The following is a 21,217-nucleotide window of genomic DNA, read 5'->3' as shown; positions in this document are numbered from 1 at the left end:
AGCCAACCCATTTATTAATAACTAATGAATGTATTTATTGCCCCTAATTTTATAAATGTTTTATTTGTTGATTTTCGGGACTAACTACTGATGACCTTAATTCAAAACAACTTGGTAAATATTAGTTTAATATTTGAGTTTATTTTTATTTTACGTAATTTCGTTTTTAATAATAAAATAAATAATGATAATAAATAGCTTTGATAAATTAGCATTAAACTTTTTTAAATAGTATTTTGACATACTGAAACTTTACTTAGTCCATATATTATTTTAATCTTAATACATACATTCTGGTAAATAATAGTTGATCTTTGCTTATAAAATCCAAGTTAAAAATTAAGCCCCGGGAAAGAATGCTTTAATCAAGCCGACCGGCATTATGTAATTAAGTAGTGAAAGTATATATCACAAGCTACTCCTTGAGGTAAAATAATATTCCTTCCCCTCCCCACAGCAACACTTTCAGGACCTCTTCATTGTATCATCAGTAAACAAAGCAATCTCGTTTTTACTGCCGCTTTATTCCCGTTTAATAACCGAGCCTCGCGCCGCCGAGCTGTGCTTGATATACGCTCACCTCGCCGCAACGTGCTTGCCAGGTTGTAACTTTGGCCGGGCGTCTTGATGCATTATGTATGACGTGTGATTTGCGGATCATACGGTGTGAATGATTTGAATTCCAGCGACAGGGGCAAGGTTAAAATTCGGTTGACTTTCGACAGAATGTTAAATAATGCTGTATGCATTGTTTTACGATATTGGAATCCAAAATTACAAACAATACGGGCATACAGCTAGGAATTGCAAACGTCTTTGACTAATCAACTGTTTTTGTATTGAAAAAAAAAACATCGATCTCCTTTTCAGCCTTATACTGCCTGGCCTAATTGGATGCTGGCCTGAGCGAGTTCTTGTCTACAGGAAAGCGTGTCGTTACACTACAAGATCGGCAGTACTGATAAAATAGACACAAGGCGCTCTATTGCCTTCGGTATCTATTTAGTTTGTTAAACAAAGAAACGTTAAAAGTTGTATATTTTGGACAAACACACCCTGTTCTCAGCTGTGGAGTCACGTTTTGGGGGTGGTTTCTGAATCATCTTTCTCGAGAGTTTTTGGGCTTCAAAAAGATCCTCTTAGGATCATTTGCGGTCTCAGACAAAGAGAAAGTTGCAGAAGATATTTCCTTCTAGAGGGAATCTTAACTTTGACCTCCCTTTTTGTTAAATCTATTTCTATTTCTGTTTTCAATAATAAAAGCGTATTTCATCAACATTCCAACCAGTATAATACAAGAAACAAAAACAGTTGCATAACTCCTAAATAGTTTAAAGCTCTCCAAAAATCATTACTATATATCTGAAACCAAATAATATATTTAGTTTCTTAAAGAACTGTCCTGACATCCGTCCTTTTAAATCCTTATTGGTATCCTTTCTTATGAATGAGGAATTTGATAACTTACCTGAATTTTTAACCTCCCTTTTACCCTTAACCTTTTTTCCTTCCCTTTTTTAACCTCTTTTTACCTTGTATAGTTTCTCATAATTGTAATACTTTTTAACAGCAGTATTATTCATAAAAAATTAAGAAATTTTATTAATCATACGTTATGATTATATCCGAAACGCTGTAATATGTCTATGAACAATAAAGTATTTTATTGTATTCTAAAAAGGTGCAACAGTCACAGACAGGATTTGAACTCGCGATACCTCTAACTCAGATTCAAAGACAGGCGTCTTAGACCACTCGGACATCGGCTCCTATAACCGACCTACATGGATCATTCATTTAAACATAAAAATTATTCTATGTGTCAAACAACTGACGAAGCGTAGAATGGTATCATGCACCAAGCTCCGTGTGCTCTGAGTGCCGAACTGAAAAACCGAACATCATGTGCACTGAGTACCGAACTGAAAACCTTGCACCGAACATCATGTGCTCTGAGTGCCGAACTGAAAACCTTGCACCGAACATCATGTGCTCTGAGTGCCGAACTGAAAACCTTGCACCGAACATCATGTGCTCTGAGTACCGAACTGAAAACCGTGCACCGAACATCATGTGCTCTGAGTACCGAACTGAAAAACCATGCACCGAACATCATGTGCTCTGAGTACCGAACTGAAAAACCATGCACCGAACATCATGTGCTCTGAGTACCGAACTGAAAACCATGCACCGAACATCATGTGCTCTGAGTACCGAACTGAAAACCATGCACCGAACATCATGTGCTCTGAGTGCCGAACTGAAAACCATGCACCGAACATCATGTGCTCTGAGTACCGAACTGAAAAACCATGCACCGAACATCATGTGCTCTTAGTGCCGAACTGAAAAAACCATGCACCGAACATCATATGCTCTGAGTACCGAACTGAAAATAGTGCACCGAGCCCCGTACTGAAAACCCTGCAACGAGCATCGAAGTCTTCAATTTGACCTGTCAAGCAAAGTGATGAGGGTAACCAGCGCTGAAGTTGTTGGCTAAGCACTAGTATAATGAAAATATAGCAAACATATACCTTCCTTTTATAAAGCAAGTAATAATTTTTAATTTAAAACTCTTAATTTTCATTATATGGATTTTAATATAATGTTCTTTTTTAAGTTTAATTATTTTTCTTTCCTTTTATTTTATTCACCTGACTAAGTGTAAAACGTTCCCTTGCTAATCATATATGAATATAAAAATCATACTAATCAGTACGATTTCTCAAATAATTTTGTTTCAGTCTTCGTTTGATAGTAGTCTAGCTATTTTGGAACACTGTGGTGTGGTATAATAAATCAAGTAATGGATTAATAATAATGAGAGTGCAATAAATTTTACTTACTTAAAGAGATTTAAAATTGCATTTACACTCGTTACAAGATAATTCAAGCTGTATTGAGTTGGTTTTCCAATGATCCACTTCTATCTTTTTATCTTTGCTTTTTCCTTTTACTGTCAATGGATTTTATAAAATGGCAAATTAAAGAAATATTATTCAATAAAGTGGACACGATGTTTTACATATCGTATGCTAAGAGCTTCACTTGAAAATACTTTTTAAACTTACTAAGTTTAAAATATTTAAATGGCAGCAATTTTGAAATTTTGTTGAATAAAAGGTATTTTTGGAAATATTAGATAGCGGTTCTGAATATGCCCGCAAAAGCTCTGAATATATGTGGTAACTCACGAGAAACATGGTTTCAAAACTTTGCCATGTTTAAAAGCGAGATACAGGCGAAATGTTTTTAGTAAATCGCATTTGAGAAAGAGGAAATTCCAAGAATTGGCCATATTTCTTAATGGACAACTAATAGAACGGATACGTTCCACCTACTCTCGTGGATTGGCTTTATAAATCAGTAGGGCAGATGGCGAGGGGTTGGCCGTATGTGAGGACTGCTGCAACATCAAACCTCAGAGATGCTGCATTACACTATTAGTTTTGGAATACATTATTGATTTTTAACAATTTCAAATTTATTTCAGTTTTGTCAAAATAATTAAACTAAGATACTTGTTGAAATATGTAATTATTATTGCTATTAATACGGGATAAATGTCTTACTAATAACTGTTTATAAATTTAGATTTAACGTAAAAGGTATTTATTTTTCAAGCTCCTTAAATTTTCATATATGTGAAATTCAGGAATAAATAGATTACCAACTGCACATCCGATACATTAGTATTAAACAGTAAATTTTTACACTAGATCAATCTTTTCTTTCGGTTACAGTATTAAATTGTTCTACTAGTTTATATATTGAGTTAAATTCTAATGTTGTATCTCCTGAGGTATACATCTATATATTGCTACTATTAAAGTTTATTACGATGCAACCATTTAATTTAGTAACTATCCGCTAAATACTTGTTGCATAGGATATTGGGTTCAAGTTCACGAGAAATCATCAAATGCTTCCAGGAATGTTAGAGATTTTCCTCCCTGGCCCTTTTGCCTTAAGCATCTTGCATAATCAAGGAAAAATAACATAAGTATTATCTATTACTGCCTAATTATTAAGATTTTACGAAAGAATAAATTGATTTTACAACAAAATTTTTAAGCTCAGTATTGTTTTCAATCGATCTTCATTTTTCATTTAGAATACGTTAATTTTACCATCCTGAAACCCACAGGGTACCTTTAATCTATTAATGCAAATTTATCTATAGATATCCTAGAACATGTAATCGGAAGATAAAAATCATTGAAGGCCAGAATGACTACCTACTCGGTTACAGGCGTACATGCATTTTACCTTTAAAATATTTCTTTTAATAAAAACACTATTAATTGTAATTTTTGTACACTGTTACATTTGAAAAATATTTTCCATTTTTTTTTCAAACGAATAGTCTAGGATCTGAGAGTAAATTTTCACTGCATAGCACATATTATGTTTCTTGCAATCGATGGAGAAAGTTCCCCTAAGAGAGAAAAAATTGATAATATTTTGCTTAGCTTGACACACTTATCATTGTCACACACATGTTAATTAAGCGTCGTATAACTGTACAGACCCTTTAAGTGGTGATGTTCAGTCTCTTTACCTAGTTGTCTGACAGTGATACAAGTATCATTTACGTGTGTGACTGTCCGTGTTCCACTTGTCAAGGCTGGAACATCTGACAGTCACACACATGTTAATTAAGCGTCGTATAACTGTACAGATCCTTTAAGTGGTGATGTTCAGTCTCTTTACCTAGTTGTCTGACAGTGATACAAGTATCATTTACGTGTGTGACTGTCCGTGTTCCACTTGTCAAGGCTGGAACATCTGACAGTCACACACATGTTAATTAAGCGTCGTATAACTGTACAGACCCTTTAAGTGGTGATGTTCAGTCTCTTTACCTAGTTGTCTGACAGTGATACAAGTATCATTTACGTGTGTGACTGTCCGTGTTCCACTTGTCAAGGCTGGAACATCTGACAGTCACACACATGTTAATTAAGCGTCGTATAACTGTACAGACCCTTTAAGTGGTGATGTTCAGTCTCTTTACCTAGTTGTCTGACAGTGATACAAGTATCATGTACGTGTGTGACTGTCCGTGTTCCACTTGTCAAGGCTGGAACATCTGACAGTCACACACATGTTAGTTAAGCGTCGTATAACTGTACAGACCCTTTAAGTGGTGATGTTCAGTCTCTTTACCTAGTTGTCTGACAGTGATACAAGTATCATTTACGTGTGTGACTGTCCGTGTTCCACTTGTCAAGGCTGGAACATCTGACAGTCACACACATGTTAATTAAGCGTCGTATAACTGTACAGACCCTTTAAGTGGTGATGTTCAGTCTCTTTACCTAGTTGTCTGACAGTGATACAAGTATCATTTACGTGTGTGACTGTCCGTGTTCCACTTGTCAAGGCTGGAACATCTGACAGTCACACACATGTTAATTAAGCGTCGTATAACTGTACAGACCCTTTAAGTGGTGATGTTCAGTCTCTTTACCTAGTTGTCTGACAGTGATACAAGTATCATTTACGTGTGTGACTGTCCGTGTTCCACTTGTCAAGGCTGGAACATCTGACAGTCACACACATGTTAATTAAGCGTCGTATAACTGTACAGACCCTTTAAGTGGTGATGTTCAGTCTCTTTACCTAGTTGTCTGACAGTGATACAAGTATCATTTACGTGTGTGACTGTCCGTGTTCCACTTGTCAAGGCTGGAACATCTGACAAAAAATATCGTTTAATTTCTCACCACTTTTGATGCCCTTCAATTTCTACATTCACCAAAAGTAGTGTAACCGACGATCGATTTTTTTCTTAGGAATAATTCCTTTATAGGATTCAAGAAAGTCTTGGTTGTGAGCTGTACAGTACAGTTGGCTCCGACTAATTGATGAGAACTTTAATCGCCTGCTCTAGTGACAAAGTCTGTAATTCGCTCTCAGAATATCTACCACTAAATTTTGTAAGCTTCGTCCTCCTCAGAAGTAAATAAGAATTGCTTGTAAGTCGAATGTTTCTGCATGCCTCTTTACAGTGACAAAATCCAATTTAAAAGAGGGTAAAGAAAGGTCTTATTTTACCATCCGCGATGATTCCTCTGAAACATTTAACCTGAGACCAACGGCTTAAAGGTAACTTCCGAACCACCATCAATGGCCGGGTAGGCCCGCTTGCAACATAGACTAACCAAAATCAGCAAAACACCACAAATTATGGGGGCTGAACTTTTTAATACACTTCTAGAAAACTCGAAATGTATAAAAAACACTAAAACTATACTAAAACAACTCAAAGAATATCTCTTAACTAAACCCTACTACAACATAAACGAATTTTTTGAAGACCACCCCCGACTGACAAACCAACACACATACTAACACACGTACACATGACACCATCAAGATTGTTTTTGACGATTCCCTAGTCTTCAAGACTACGGTGAAGAGTACCAAGGTAAAAGGTAAAAGTCAAGTACAAGGTCACTCTGCGGTCACCAATCCAAGGAGGAAGAGCCTTGCTCGACATTGCTTGAATCGGTATACGCGTACGCTACACTGCGTTATTGGCAATCCATATTTTTACTTCGAATTATCTGTACAATATGCGTCACTAATGCCTCGAATATCACTAAAATCAGCTGGGTGTGCTTTTTTGTATTTGCAAGTAAAAATAAACCTCAAAATGAGATCTCACTTTAATAACGTTCCTGTAATAAACAATGGAGAGCGACGAGCAATGGGAGCTTTTACCATGAAATCTCAACATTTTGATAATTTTAAGAGCCCCTTCCGGGCTAGCCATGAATTATTTGAGTGAAGGGGTTTTAAGGGCGCGGGCTGGCGCGATAATTAAGGCGAGATTACCCCGGGGTTGAAGGGCCGGACGGGATGAGGGGGAGGGGGTGCGGGCAGGGCCCGTCCGCGTCTTGAGACACGAGCAAGACAAATTACCAGATAATCGTCGTGCCCTTGCCGCTGCCGCCCTTCGCACCCTGTACATGACGAAGCCTGCTGTGTTACAATAACTATTGTCACGTCTCTAGCTAAATTTAATTGGATATAATTTGGATCAATACGATTTTTATTCCCAATCGTGACATCCTGCATGGTGAAATTTGTAGTATTAGCAATTAGTGATTGCGGTGACGGGCCAGGTGCTCGCCTCGTACTTACGTACCCCACACACAGGAGCGCAGCCCGACACCTGCTGCTTTCCATTCTATCAACATAGTGATACTGCTCGGGTTACTCAGTAACATCTTAGACGACCAAGCAGCATTCTGAGACAATTTCATTGTATTATATGTTGTTTGGTATCGTTTTTCTGGTCATGGTGTTTACATGGTAGTCTATACATGCTAATCACATCAGACTAAAATTACAAATAAAAAATAATGATTTGATTGAGGAAATACGCTGGGTGACTAACATAGCGGAAATACGACCGCTCTTAATTCCTCGCTCTTGTTCATATGAAAATGTCTAAGACCAGCCAGATACGGCCATTTTAAAAATCTAGATATGTCTTGATAAGATTTTATCCGGCCATATATGGCTTGATATAACCAGAAATGGAGCCCTTTATCTGGTTAGATATGCCAGATAAGGCCAGACGTGGAAAACCTTATTTGGCTTTTCGTGTTCATATCTACCCAGATGGAATCCCATATCTGGCAACATAGTCAGATAGGGGTTGTGTGGGGGTCTGCGTGTGTGAATTTACCAGCGTTCCTAATCGCCAGTTAATTAATTCAGAATTTTGAATCCCGAAACCACTTGGATGGTGATTGAACCCCGTTAGTTGCCGAGCGCTAGTGAATGATTCCAGCCCAAACTTGACCGAAAGTCGCCGCTTTCACTCACAACTTCCGTCGGTCACCTCCATTACCCCATGCTAATCACATTACTTTAACCCGGTTGCGGCTACTTTTATTTTCCAACTCATCTGGACTTACGGTAATCCAATGACTGCGCCTCGCCCTCCCCTAAATGTTTCCTTTACCCTTTCGTGGCCCCCGAATAATCCAATCTCAAGGAAAAAGGCCGTCTGACTCTTCCACCTTTGAGATCATTACACGCTGGGGGCGACCACGTCGGGGAGAGAGGGGGTGGAGACGGTTTCAGTCAGAGTTAACTAACGTTAAGCCAGTTACGTCACCGAGGAAGTGTGAAACGCGTTTTTCGACTGTCATTACAAATTACTTTGATGTATAACTCACAACTGTATTGTTGTTATTTCTAATAGCTTTGGCAGTGTTATATTTTATCTTTGTATCTGTAAAATACTTAGAGAAAAACGTATAATCAATAAATAGTTGTATGGGCAAAAAGTACCACAATTTTGTACTGAAGAAACGTGTCTTTATGCCGCCCTGAACTTTCTTCTTCAAACACGAGGTAAACTACCTAAAATAAGTAATCTTTGATTAATTATCTTATCTTTCTTTTAATTTATGCTATATTTTGTATATTATATTTGAATTCCGTACTCAGTGGTTAAACGTGTATTCTCACAATTGCTTCTTCTTATTTTGGAAAAAAATTAGAAAGAATAATTTATTTGCAAATAATAATTCTTATGTATATTTTGGTATTTTTCTTTTAAAGCTTTACAAACGATTTTTCCAAAAGCTAGATGATATTAGATTGATGAGTGCCAAAATGAAAATACCACTTCATGTCCAATTATAGTTACCGCCTATTTTGAGATTACAATGGTCTACCTAAGACTATTTAGTATTATTTCGACACGTCGTTGAAACTAAAAGTTTTGGACTTTGTGAAGCAGTTTTAAGACTGCATGGAAAACTTCTTGTTATAAAAAAAAAATATGAATATTATTTTACTAATTTTATTGTAACGTAAACATTTCATCTATCCTGTTTAAATGGGACTTATGAGATATTGTAAATAAAAATTTAATTTTTATCGGAAATGACACAATGGTTGCACTAAAATTTGTATTTTAATGTTCTAAAAATATCAAAAGAATTTTATTTGAACCTTTTAAGTTGAAGGTAAGCAGGGCTCACACTTTAAATTTTAATATTACAAATAATGGACACTGTTGATCAATAAAAACTTTCATTTAAAACTAAAAAAAAAAAATACAAATGTTTCATTTATCTATTTACAATTGTCAAAAATGAACAGTCAAGGGGGAGAAACCCTGTTTAATCAATACAGAGAAAGGCTATCTGGAAATTGTAATAATGTGTCGACTTTGCTGTCTCCTGGCTCAGGATCAATATGTAAGTAAATTTGTAAGCTGAGCTTTCATCAACTATTAGAACGCCCGAGTCAACAGGCCCAAGTCCGCGTTAAACCACTTAAGAAGGGCGCAAGGGTTGAAGTGTCAAAGTGACGTCTTGACCAAGGCTGGCGCAAGACAAACAGAGCAAGTTGCGGCGGTCAGCGCTATCAGCTCGGTCCAGGCGTTATTAATAGACTAAGCATACTGATTAAACCGTCACCGGGGGTAAAAATGTCGCCGGAGATAGAGCACGTTAATAGACCGCTGATTAATGGGGCAAACATCGGCTAAATACGTGTCCGGCCCTAAACATCGGGGTCGGTCATCCATCACGGGCCTGGGCGTGCGTGAGTGTGCGACTTTACACGTCTTACACATACGTCAGAGCGCTGTCTAGTGGCAGATGTCGCGCCGTGTAGACACGTCACAGTTGCTCGGACGGGGTTGATTTATGATCGGGGACGTCGGAGCGATGCTATGACGGAAGTTCCGGACATTTCGATGGTATTGATGATTTTCTCGGAAGATTTCGCTTGAATTTTAGATACATTATTATTCAGCAACAAATAATGAAGTTTATTCTTTTAGCCTACGCTTGTTTACATTATGGTTTTTTGGGTAGGCTACGTCAGTTATATAAATAATATATTAATGGATATCAATATTCAATAAATAATTATTAGCAATTACATTTTATGTCAAATAATCTTAAAAGATATTCAAACTATGAAGCTTTTCCGACCAGATAAATGAATTCCTCTTAGATTTTCCTAAATAATATTACACTACGAAGTGTTTTTACGAGTAGGTGGGAGGCAGAGATGGAGAATATTGGACCAATATATAGAATATTTTTTTATAACTGGGTTTTGATTCCATTGTTATAGCTACAGATATTTTTAAATTTAGAAAAAATCTACATAATGATCATTTAATAAAAATGGGGTGTTGATATATGCCATCTGAAAAAAAAACAGTGTCCTTGGCTCTCCCGCAGTCTGAGACCTAACGATCCGCATACATGTTCTGCAGAATGAATCTTCTATTAAAATCTTGCAGATTCTTAACATGTAACAGTATTGTTATAGAAATCTATTCGTCTTAGAAACAAAAATAACACCAGATTACCAATATTGTACCCTTCATCACCATGAAGATATCCTTTGTTTAGCACACATTTGAAACGAATATGTACGAGTACTGGACATATATCGTATATGATATAAGTCCAGTTATTATGAAGAGGATCAGGAGAGTGCATGTGGAAGACATGCCAAGGAGATGCCTATGACGTACCTATTATCCATTATGAAATCGCGCGCAAAGACGCGTGAAACTACTACTTAAGTGATAATGTGAATTCAAAATAATCACAAAATCCTCTCGATAGTACTCAAATTAAAGTCACAGAACAGTCCTAAATTAGCGTGGTTCCATTTCAAACTCCTGGTTAAAAACCACTAAAACTCTATTTCAATCGTATTAAAAAAAGAAAAATTTTGAGAGTGATTACATTGTTGCTTTTGGACACATGGATCATTTAATAAAAATTACAAACATCACACTTTCTTCGCTCATTATATTGTTTTAATCTTTTCTAAATGAATCCTCTTTAACTTGTTCATTAACCAAAATAACAATATTTATTATTCACCAAAAAATCTATAAATTATAAATATTGTTTCACTTTTCTTATTTGTAAATCGCCAATCGCTGCCAATGGCGCAGTGTAGCGGGTACAACGGTTTATCGCAAGTTAACAGGATCAAGCAACGTCGAGCGTGGCTGCTGCTTGGATGGGTGACCGCTAAACGATCCTGTCCTTGCAAGCAGCCCGCCTGCCCGGCCTTTTGGTGGTGGTCCTGAAGTCACCTCCAAGCCGTTGGTCCCCAGGTTAAGTGTTAGAGATGACTTCTTAGCCCTAAGTTCGTCCAGTAAATAAAACATCTTTACTTTACTTTACGCATTGCATATATAATAACTTCTTGAATAACAACCTTCACATAAAGAAGCGCCAGACATTCATCCCAGAATTAATTCATAATGAAATAATATTAAAAACAAATATACAAATAAAACGCAGACCTCTGATGAGTAAGCTGCAATATATTAGATGTTTTAATTATGTTTGTTTTATTTTAAACAGCACTTTTCATTTGGCTTCGGCCACTATTAAAAGTTAGTAAAATGCTGATTAGCAAATGATGTTTAAGCATTTACAACTTGAGTCAAATAACTATCAATACAGTTTCTATTGAATAACCATGCTTAGAACTCATTGTAAATGCTGAAATGCAAAATGACATTTTTATAAATATATACTGATTTGTAGGAAACATAAATAATACATTTTTACGCGTTATTTTATAATGCTAAGTGAATATTAAAACCCATTTTACTTCCTTGAAAACATTACGGATATTTAACATTTACAATGGATCTTTTAGAAATGAAATCTTCATAAGTTTAGTTTCTTCCAGATTAAAATCAAAGGGGTTTTCCGAATATACCGTTACCTAGGTCAAAAGACGAGTTCAGCTACCTGTCTTCAATTCGTTTGTAAAATTATAGAATCATCATAAACATAGTCATGTTAAAGAGCCCTTTTTGTTAATATAACAGCATAAAAATAATACATGTTAAAATATTTAATGCTGTGCGATTGGTTTTTTAATAGAGTTAGTTTAAAGTATGTTGAAGTCAAAGTGCTGTAAGATAAATATTTGACGAGACCCAACGAAAACAGACTGAAGGTAATATTATGGTTTTACGTAGTAAGTGTATTTATGAAGTATATAACTCAAGAAAATTACGAATTTTTATATTTTCAATAGGTTATAATTTAACGAAATATATTTTTAAAATTAAATTAAAGGAGAAAGTTAAAACATATTTTATGAAATAAATGAGTAAATTAATTAAAAAAAAATAAAACGTAATTCTATTAAGTAATATTTCTTATATACCGGGCAGACCGAAAAGCGAAATTGTTTATATCTCTGCATCACTGATTTTCTAATCTAGGATGTAGTGTAGGTTTATTTTTTCTCCTAATATCTGAAGAGTTACAGTTTGGGCCAGCATATTTACAATTTACAGATAAGCGGTATTTTCTAATAACTAAATTAATGTTGTCATCTCTTTATGCTAAAAACATATACTTCTTCAGTAATCTTTCTTTTTGTCTGTATTCAAGATGGTCAAAAATCCACTGTTTCAAATTCAAAAAGATTTTTTGGGGAAAGGTAACAAAAAAAAATATATGTTACTGTTTTTTTTTTTAGAAAAAATATTTAAAGTGCTGTGTAAAATTAGAAACCTAATCTCTTAATAACACACACAACTTCAAGAATACACTACACCGACAGCGCATAAACCATTACTGTACGAGTAGTTTGACACGAGGGGATGATCGAAAGACTGAAGGGTTACTGCCACATTCCGGAGCAAGGGTTTCATTTATCAACGCGCATTCTCCGTTATGAACAGACACCAGAGACGCTCTCTTTAGCCCCAGAAAGAAGCTGCTAATGACTCCGCACTCCCGATGATCTATGGACTTTTGATGGTTCCTTGGACGTTTCACGTCGGATGCGGTCGGGTGATTTGTCTGCCGCACGACAACACGCTGTTCATTTCGTGGAAACAATTCAGACAGGTTGTTTCCAGAATGTTTGTATATATGGCTTTTGCGAATCGTAAATTATATAGCCAACCGTGAATTAATATGTATTCAATCCGTAAAATATATTTTTATTAAAGTCCAACGTATGACTTTTAAGAGAATAGACAAAGCATCCCAACGGGGATTGTGTGGCAGAAATGTTTTTGGTAAAGCTAGTACTGTTCTTCAGAGCATACACAGCGCTACTACACAAAGTCTTGTACCTTTTAGTACATCTTATAGTAATTACTTTTTATGAAGTAAATTTAAAATTTGATGCATTTTTATTATTGTCTACGTTTACAAAAAATAATATATTTTTAATCTTTTTCTGTAATATACTTATAATTGCTGTTTCACTCATTTGCCGATAGACAGCGCACAATTTCAAAGTTTGCAGAGAATATATTTTGACATTGAGTGCAATATCATCTTATACAGTTATACATAATTGAAACTTCTAAATAATATTGTAGTGCTTGAAGTAGTTTTAAAACAATTAAAATAATATTTTATTTTATGCCCCAAATATTTCTGGAAAAATGTACATTTTTATATATACTTAAGTATAAGTTATCCTAATTGTTTTGAAAGCATTAAACATTTTAAATAGAAGCTATTCCGAAAACCACGTGAGAGCCCAACAATGACAAAATTATCCGATTTTAGTTCTGTTCAATTAGCATAATGGAGACTTGACGATTTGATAAGACCAAGCCATATGCCACTTATTCTTAAAATATGGTTAATCGACATAGCATAAGACGTTTATTTAACACACATTTTCATTCCTGAATGACAGTAATACACACTTTCGTTAGATTACTCAAAATGTAATTTGTTATATGGATATAGCTCCCTCAAGACCTTTTAATTTATTATAGGTATTCACACATGCAGACACAATTTTCGGATATCTATGTTACTGTTTTTACTATAGCTCGAACTTAATGAAATATTGAAGTACAAAACAATTTTTGAAAAAATTTAACTTTTAATAAAAAGGTACGCCAGACCATATTTCGTGTAACAGGCTTCGCTGAATTTGCATGCATTTCATTCTCGAGATAGATAGAAATATTTAAAGCCCCCAGTTAGATAAAGAAATTTTGCCAGCCTAATGAAAGATAATCTTCGAAAACGCTCAGCAAAATACCATGGATAGTCATGCAACACTATTAAACTCTTATCTTCTCTATATAATAAATAAATCGTTACAACGGAATTTGAAAGGCAAAACATACAGTACACATTACCGATCAATAGAGCAATGTAACTCATTACATGTGTTAATATATCACATATTAAAAATGTCACATTAATGCTCTCAATTTTTTTACAGTTTTGTTTATAATACAATTTTCTCATCACCATCATCGTTACCCATTAACTAATGTAAAATGTTTTGCTAACGCTCAGCCAAATCCCATGGAGTGACATAATCAGTTATTGAAATCAATTTTGCATATTGAAATGAAGCTTCATGCAAAATTTAAGTTCTATAGGTCATTCCCAAGAGAATGTATGGTTAGGCTGACAGATAGATATACTAAGTTAGATAATAAAACACATATTACTTATCTAACAGAACAAGTTGTAATGTTTGGTGAATATTCTTCATACAAGCACGGTACTACTTCAACTCGCGGAGGAATTTACCTTTTCAATTACTGTTAATTTCACCCACATACTCCTTAATTAACCCCTACACGAGTGGCTTACAGGGAAAGAGTAAACTTCATTTATGGCAGCAAACTTTAATTTTGTCAAAATGTTTGCCCTACCAAATCACTAACACAATGCTTTGGAGTTTGTTAACATATTTTATATTAAGGTACTTTACGGTCCAAGCCTGAATGTATAATAAGTTTCATTCTTAGTTATTAGTTAAAATAAAAGCCTTAAATAAAGCTACATCGTCCATTGAGCAGAAAAATAACAGATTCACTTCTCATAAATTCTAAAGTTGAAAAGAGAATATTACGACTCTCATTGAATCACGACCTGAGTTGAATCAGGAATTTATGCCGATTAACTTAAACTGGCGAATATTGAAGGCGAGGAATTGTGCATTTCCTTTCTCAGTTTACAAATGTGAAAACTGTGCTGAGACAAGAAAAGCTCAAGAGTGAGTAAGAAAAAGATTTAAAGTATTTCATTTTTTTGCATATTACAAAACTCGGGAAAATCGGGAACTTATCTTTCCACTTTAGTTTCGTACTTAGAGAATAAAATAATTAAGTATGAATAAAGCATAAAAAATAGTTATGACCTGATAGTCATCCCGCCGTAGTCTATCTTCGAACTTACCATAGTTGTGACACTTTTCAAAGCATTCCTGTATTTATGGATGATTTAAAAAAATAAAATAAATTCTTTGACCTTTCACAGGGCGTCATCTGGTACTCTTAGGAAAACTAACTTGTCCCTAGACAGCTATAAAAATATGGAAGCTTCTTCATCACTGAAGCCTAGCTTCATCTCACTGGTCTAGAACAAATGTCTGAGGCGTACCACAGGGATGCCATTTAGACCCCTTACTGTTCAACTACACATGTATTTAAGATTTGAGTGTAGAGGACAAGAAAAAAACATATTTGCGAAATGCTTGGTTTTATACACTGAAAATCATGATGCACAGACAAATTTACACACATCGTACACGGTCACATAACATCAGGAACGGTGGGTTAAAAAGCGAGTCAAGTTGTCGAGCACTGCGACAGGGCGACCCTGAGACGAACTCCATTCCCCAATGCAAATGCTCGCGGCCCGTTTACAATACGCGAGGACGCAGATTTACCATGTAAATTGCATCAGACGCCGATAATCGAGTTCTTAGACTCTTTGGTTTTCCAATTACATTCCTCCGGCTTTTTACAAACAATGCTATTAGCGAGTGAGCAATTATCGGACCACTCTCAAAGCTTTCACCCCGCTTGCCGTTGATGAGCGGTTTTTATTTTCTTTATTCCTCAGCCCTAAATTAGCCCAGCAAGCCTAGCCTTTGTTCTGACGTGAATTATTGTTTCTTCAAAGCATTCGTGGATGTGGAATAAAAACAAGACGCCGACTCGGTTCTTTCCACCTGAACTTTTAATGTTGGCTTAATTTTATTTTAGAACGGACGGGTTTTGTTAAGACATTTGTTAATTGCGACTTGGAGTTCCGTTTCTCCCTCCTCCGCCCTGAAAGAACTAATGGCCTCGTTGAAAACATTGATTGTGATTAGTACAAATGGAGATTACTTACTATCATCTTAAACTATTAAAGAATGATTGGACAATAATATTTGAACAATGACTAAAATTTAGGTTATATTGTTGTTTAATGTTTTATTAATAAAACTGATTGAACAACAGATCAATGCTTACTTATATATTAAATTAATAGATTAAATAATTAAATATATTAAACCGTCAGTACAGCATTTATTAGTAACAGTACGTTTCAAATCAAAAACCTTTCAAATAGTAATAATGTTTTTTTGCTATACAAATTTTTATAAATCATTTACAAAGTCATATGACAGTTTTAATACGAAGTCAGTACATAATAAAAAAAATATACAAAGATTTAATCCAAAACAAATGTAACAAGATCTGTTGGAAGTTAACTTTGAAAAATTTAAAACAATAATAAAAATATTATTATTCTTATATTATAAAATTAGATAAAAAAATATGCACTTATTAATACGGTAATAAATATATACAATTTTATGAACTATTATGGAGCTTAATAAAACCAAATATTCAACATAAAATCAACTGTGAAATGGCTATGAAAGTTCGTAGGTAACTTGTCAAATTTATTACTTTAAAAATAACTTCAACTGCTTAATGAAGTCATATTTATTAATTTTTCATTGATTCAACCTTATTTAAGTTAATTCAGCTCTTTCAAGCAGAATTTTCCAAACCCAAAAATATTTGTTTAATACTCTTAATGAGTACTTATTTATTTTGATAACAAAATCAATGCTAAGTGCTAAGGTGCTAAGTGTTGATGATAACATAGCGTGATTGTTTAAAAATTTCGAATACGTGTCAAAACTGTATAGGCGCTTCGTTTTTATTGTGTGTACTATAGCTACGAATACTGTGATTATGTGTTAAAATATAGAAATTATTTCATCCATACATAAATAAATCGTAAATACTTCAACTTATTATTGATTGTATTCATACAATTATTTTCAACTGCGTATTAGGATTAGTATTATTGGGGGAAATATATGCCTTTTACAGAAATAAATCCTGATAATTGTTTAAATAGCCATATTTTCATATTTGTTTGTGTTATGTAAAAATTCAAGGATGAATGGTTGATACACCCTTAGGTTTCTTCACCATCCCCAGAGCCAAATCTAAAGTGTTATGAGTATAAACACTTGAGCACTAGCCTCATGAATGTTGTCTCAGGACTCACGTAGAGCTCGAGATGTTGGCACTCCTTTATCATCTATCATTTATGACTCCCCTTTCATTTTTATTCCCCCCATTTTTTATACCATCCATAGCCGTAAAAACGCCATATTACATATTTTTGCATTTATGTTTTGTATATTTTCACACGTACGCGTTTACTGCCTCATGGTTACCTTATCAAATTTTCAATGAACGGCTCTAAAATACCTAATTATGTATTAATTTTTTATAATAATCAATATGTAATAATTGATGTGTGGTATTTATGGTAAAGTTAACAATTCTTAGTTATATTCCTCAAAAGGTTTCTACTAACACCGTTCGCGGCTCAACTAAAAACAATTATAAAGTCTCAAAATAAGTTTATAAAAATAGATTGGACATATAGTTTAGTATTCATAAATTATAATAATTTTCTTTTTTTCTTCACACAATTTATTTTCATTTGGATAGAACAAAGAGGAAAATAGAGTGTCTTATGGGGAAATATATACTCGATACAAATTATTAAAAAAACTAGTATTAACAAATAATCGCATTTTTAACAATTCATTAGCACTGAGACTCTTAAGTCTATGCTTCTGAAAAGAAACTATTAGGGATTCCAGAGCAGTTTCTATTTATAGCGTAGTTTTAAACTTTAGCCCGAAGCTAAAAACAGATGCGCTGAACCCCAGCGTCCCCCATTACTTAACATATTCATTACTTAACGTCATTGTTAAGTAATGAATACATGTTAATGTCGTTCCTTTAGTCGTCAGGATCATTTTTTTCAGACTGACACCAAAACATTGCTACTAACGTTTCGTTACTAATCAATTTACGACGGTGACATAATTAATTAAATAATCACTACATTACTGATGTAAGTTCAAATTTAATTAATTCTGTATGGTTTATGCCTTATGTTTTAGAAACTTTTGAGGATCTCCATAATCTTCAGTCAAATAATTTTTGTTATTACTCAATTGATTTATTTTTATATATTATATCAATGAATTGACAGTTAGGGTGATAGGATTTCGGATAATAGGCATTATTATATGTTACAACAAACATAACAGTACGGTCCGATAGCTGAAATCTACCCTCTTCTTTATGTGTCAAAAGCCCTTAGTACATAAAGATGCATAATAACTTAAAAAATAAAACTGTGAGGCTAGACTGCAATTCAAAATGTACACGTAATTCCTGACTGGTAAACCAGAACAGATAGCATAATTCAGCAATGTCGCCGCACAAAAGCCAAAGCACAAACAACACGTCACATGCACCAGCAAAAGTGGAAGACTGACAGGAAAATCAATGTTGGTATTTCTTATTAATCCAACTATTCTTTTTACTTGCCCATCGTCATAGCAAATTTAAATAAAAAGCTGCAAACTGTTGATATTCGATAATTACTACGTTTAAGCATTCCGGTTGCTAAATATTGTTAATTTAGATAACTGTTTTGGTGATATGCAAAATATTGGTAACTTACGTTTCAAATACTGTGTAAGTTAACGCCTTAGTGTACTGACAGTTGGACTTTATGCCTCACGCTGTCTTATGTTCTTATATGGTTACCTAACTTTTGCTTATGCCTTACTATACTCGTGTGAATTTCAAATGAACTATTGTATACATTTGTAAAAGGTGTACTTTTTTAATTAAACATTTAATATTATTCCGTTAATGATTTCCCCTAATCAAGATATTTAATTTGATACGTAATTTAAATTGTCATATTATAGTAAAAAGTTTTCACTGATTACAGACTGTTCGCAAATATAAATATGCCAACCCAAATGGTTCTCAAGATCTTGCGGAAAGACAATAACAATAAATAATTAAATAGTTTATGAAACCAAGCTATTTATGAAGTTGTTTAATCAATTATGTCTGAAAGCAGACGACAGAAATAAGATCCAATATCTTCCCAGAACGTTTGCCCTGTTTAAAATACAAAGTGGCAAGTAAAAATGTACAATTAGCATTATCCTCGCACCAAATGAATTCACCCTTTAGAGGCTGTGAAAATGCGAACCAAGGGGAGCCAGCACACATGTACATTACCATAAGTAGCAGTACGCGAGGCTTGTCTATTTATACAGGATCAGCCTGGGCGAGGGAGGGTACTTTACTTTCCGCATGCAAACCCGTGAAAACCTTTTGGATGACATCTGGCTTTATTAATGCGTAGATATTGCTTCATGTCAGAATTAATAATTGTAAGACAATCTTCACTGTTATTTGTGTATATATTTAAATGTCAATAGAACTGCACGAAAGTGAAATTCAGTTATTGTGTGTTTGGACGCGCCTGCTTTTTACTAGAATGAAATAGTTACGATTATTTATAATTTCTGTAAAGAGTTTGGGTCACAGAAATCTGAGTATACTGAATTTGAAACTGTAAATCTGGGTGTTAATATGTTAACTATTATTTCCCAACATTAACCCATCCTGAAAATTGCAAGTAACCAAAAGTGTTGGTATCAGATACTACAAAAGACCAAACTCAAACTCAAATTCTTTATTGTTGTTGACAATGTAAATTGCATAAGAGTCGTCAGTACAAAAACTTACTATAGCTAAATAAAATACCTTAAATCTAAAAGTTTTAATCAATTAAAAAACCCATCTATGCTGTAGTATTCTTTAGAATTAGAACTTTTTAACTTATTCCTAAAAGAGTGTAAATTAGTGGCCTTTTTGAACCTTGCGGGCAAGTTGTTAAAATGCTTGATGCAAGAATAAAACGTATGTTTTCAAAGAAGGATGTCCTATGTTTTGGAAGGGCCAAGGATTATTATCTCGGAGGTTATAAGTTGTTTGTTTTATTGGAAAAAAGTCTTTACTTTTCAACTTTTCAAGAACTCCAAACTAGGACGACCAAATCTCACATCAAGTGATCGTGCACGACAAAAATACGTTACATATACTGCTCTTGAAGTTAATGCAGGTGTATTGATACATTGTCGCGATACTTGCTACTTTTACACAATTCTTGTCAAATCTAAAAAATCTAAGAACTTTTCTCGAAGATGACCACATCTCAAATTACGTTATCGTGTTCAACCATGTTATAAATTTTACTCTTGAGGAAGTACTAATCAGATTGATTAATTGTTCTTGGTACTTAGCCTCTTTTGAAGAATTCAAATTATTACCAAATCCAAACTTATTAAGATAGATGTCACATAAAATGAAAGTACACGGTACATTCCCGATTTTACTGGTCAAACTCTTGAGAGCTCTACTGGTTAAACTCTCAATAATAAATTTTCTCGATATTTGCCAACATTAGCCGCATACAACACACGAAACACACTTACCTACCACATTAGAGCCAATTACCAAAGTTCATCGCTTCTTTTCAAATCAAATTGGTCTTACGGTGACCTTCTTCAGTCTCGAGCATCCTTTTTTGCTCTTCATTTCAACCTATAACACGTAAAGAAGCTACAACCATCATGTCATTTCATGTTATAACATTAAGTTCAATACGAAATCTGCCACAAATGTGGCACTCTCAAGTGAGACCCTGTTTGGAATTGGACATCCGAATGTCGCCTTCGTATTTTACTGCTTATTACTGTAGGAAAGTATTTGATTCTGAAGTAAATGGTTTGATGATAATGCATTCTAGAAACTCACATTAAAGAAGTGTGTGATTCTACATTTAAAGCAGTGACACTTGAACTGTTCCTAAGTTCAATAAAGCTCATCTTCCATCGGTATGTGAACTGCCCTGGCCCTCAACATCTTTTACAAATATTTAGTGAGAATATGTCTCTGCATTATTGTAGTGGCATTTAGATTGTCACTAAGATCAAAAGATTTCAATGCTCGTGATACTGTAACCCATTCTGTTCCTCCACTTCTTTTGCAGTTATTCGAATT

At 34.4% G+C, this 21,217-nt stretch overlaps 1 protein-coding gene across 1 annotated transcript in view; it reads right to left on the bottom strand.

The window, feature by feature from the left end:
• The window catches only part of LOC124368162 (myelin transcription factor 1-like protein), a 571,113-nt gene that overhangs the window by 286,345 nt on the left and 263,551 nt on the right, over positions 1-21,217 (bottom strand). The gene's annotated exons all lie outside the window — the stretch shown is intronic.

This window comes from Homalodisca vitripennis, chromosome 8 (genome assembly GCF_021130785.1).
Source record: "Homalodisca vitripennis isolate AUS2020 chromosome 8, UT_GWSS_2.1, whole genome shotgun sequence".
In the NCBI taxonomy this organism is placed as follows: Eukaryota; Metazoa; Arthropoda; class Insecta; order Hemiptera; family Cicadellidae; genus Homalodisca; species Homalodisca vitripennis.
The sequence above is the reverse complement of the archived record's forward strand: the minus strand, read 5'-3'. Positions and strand labels throughout refer to the sequence as shown.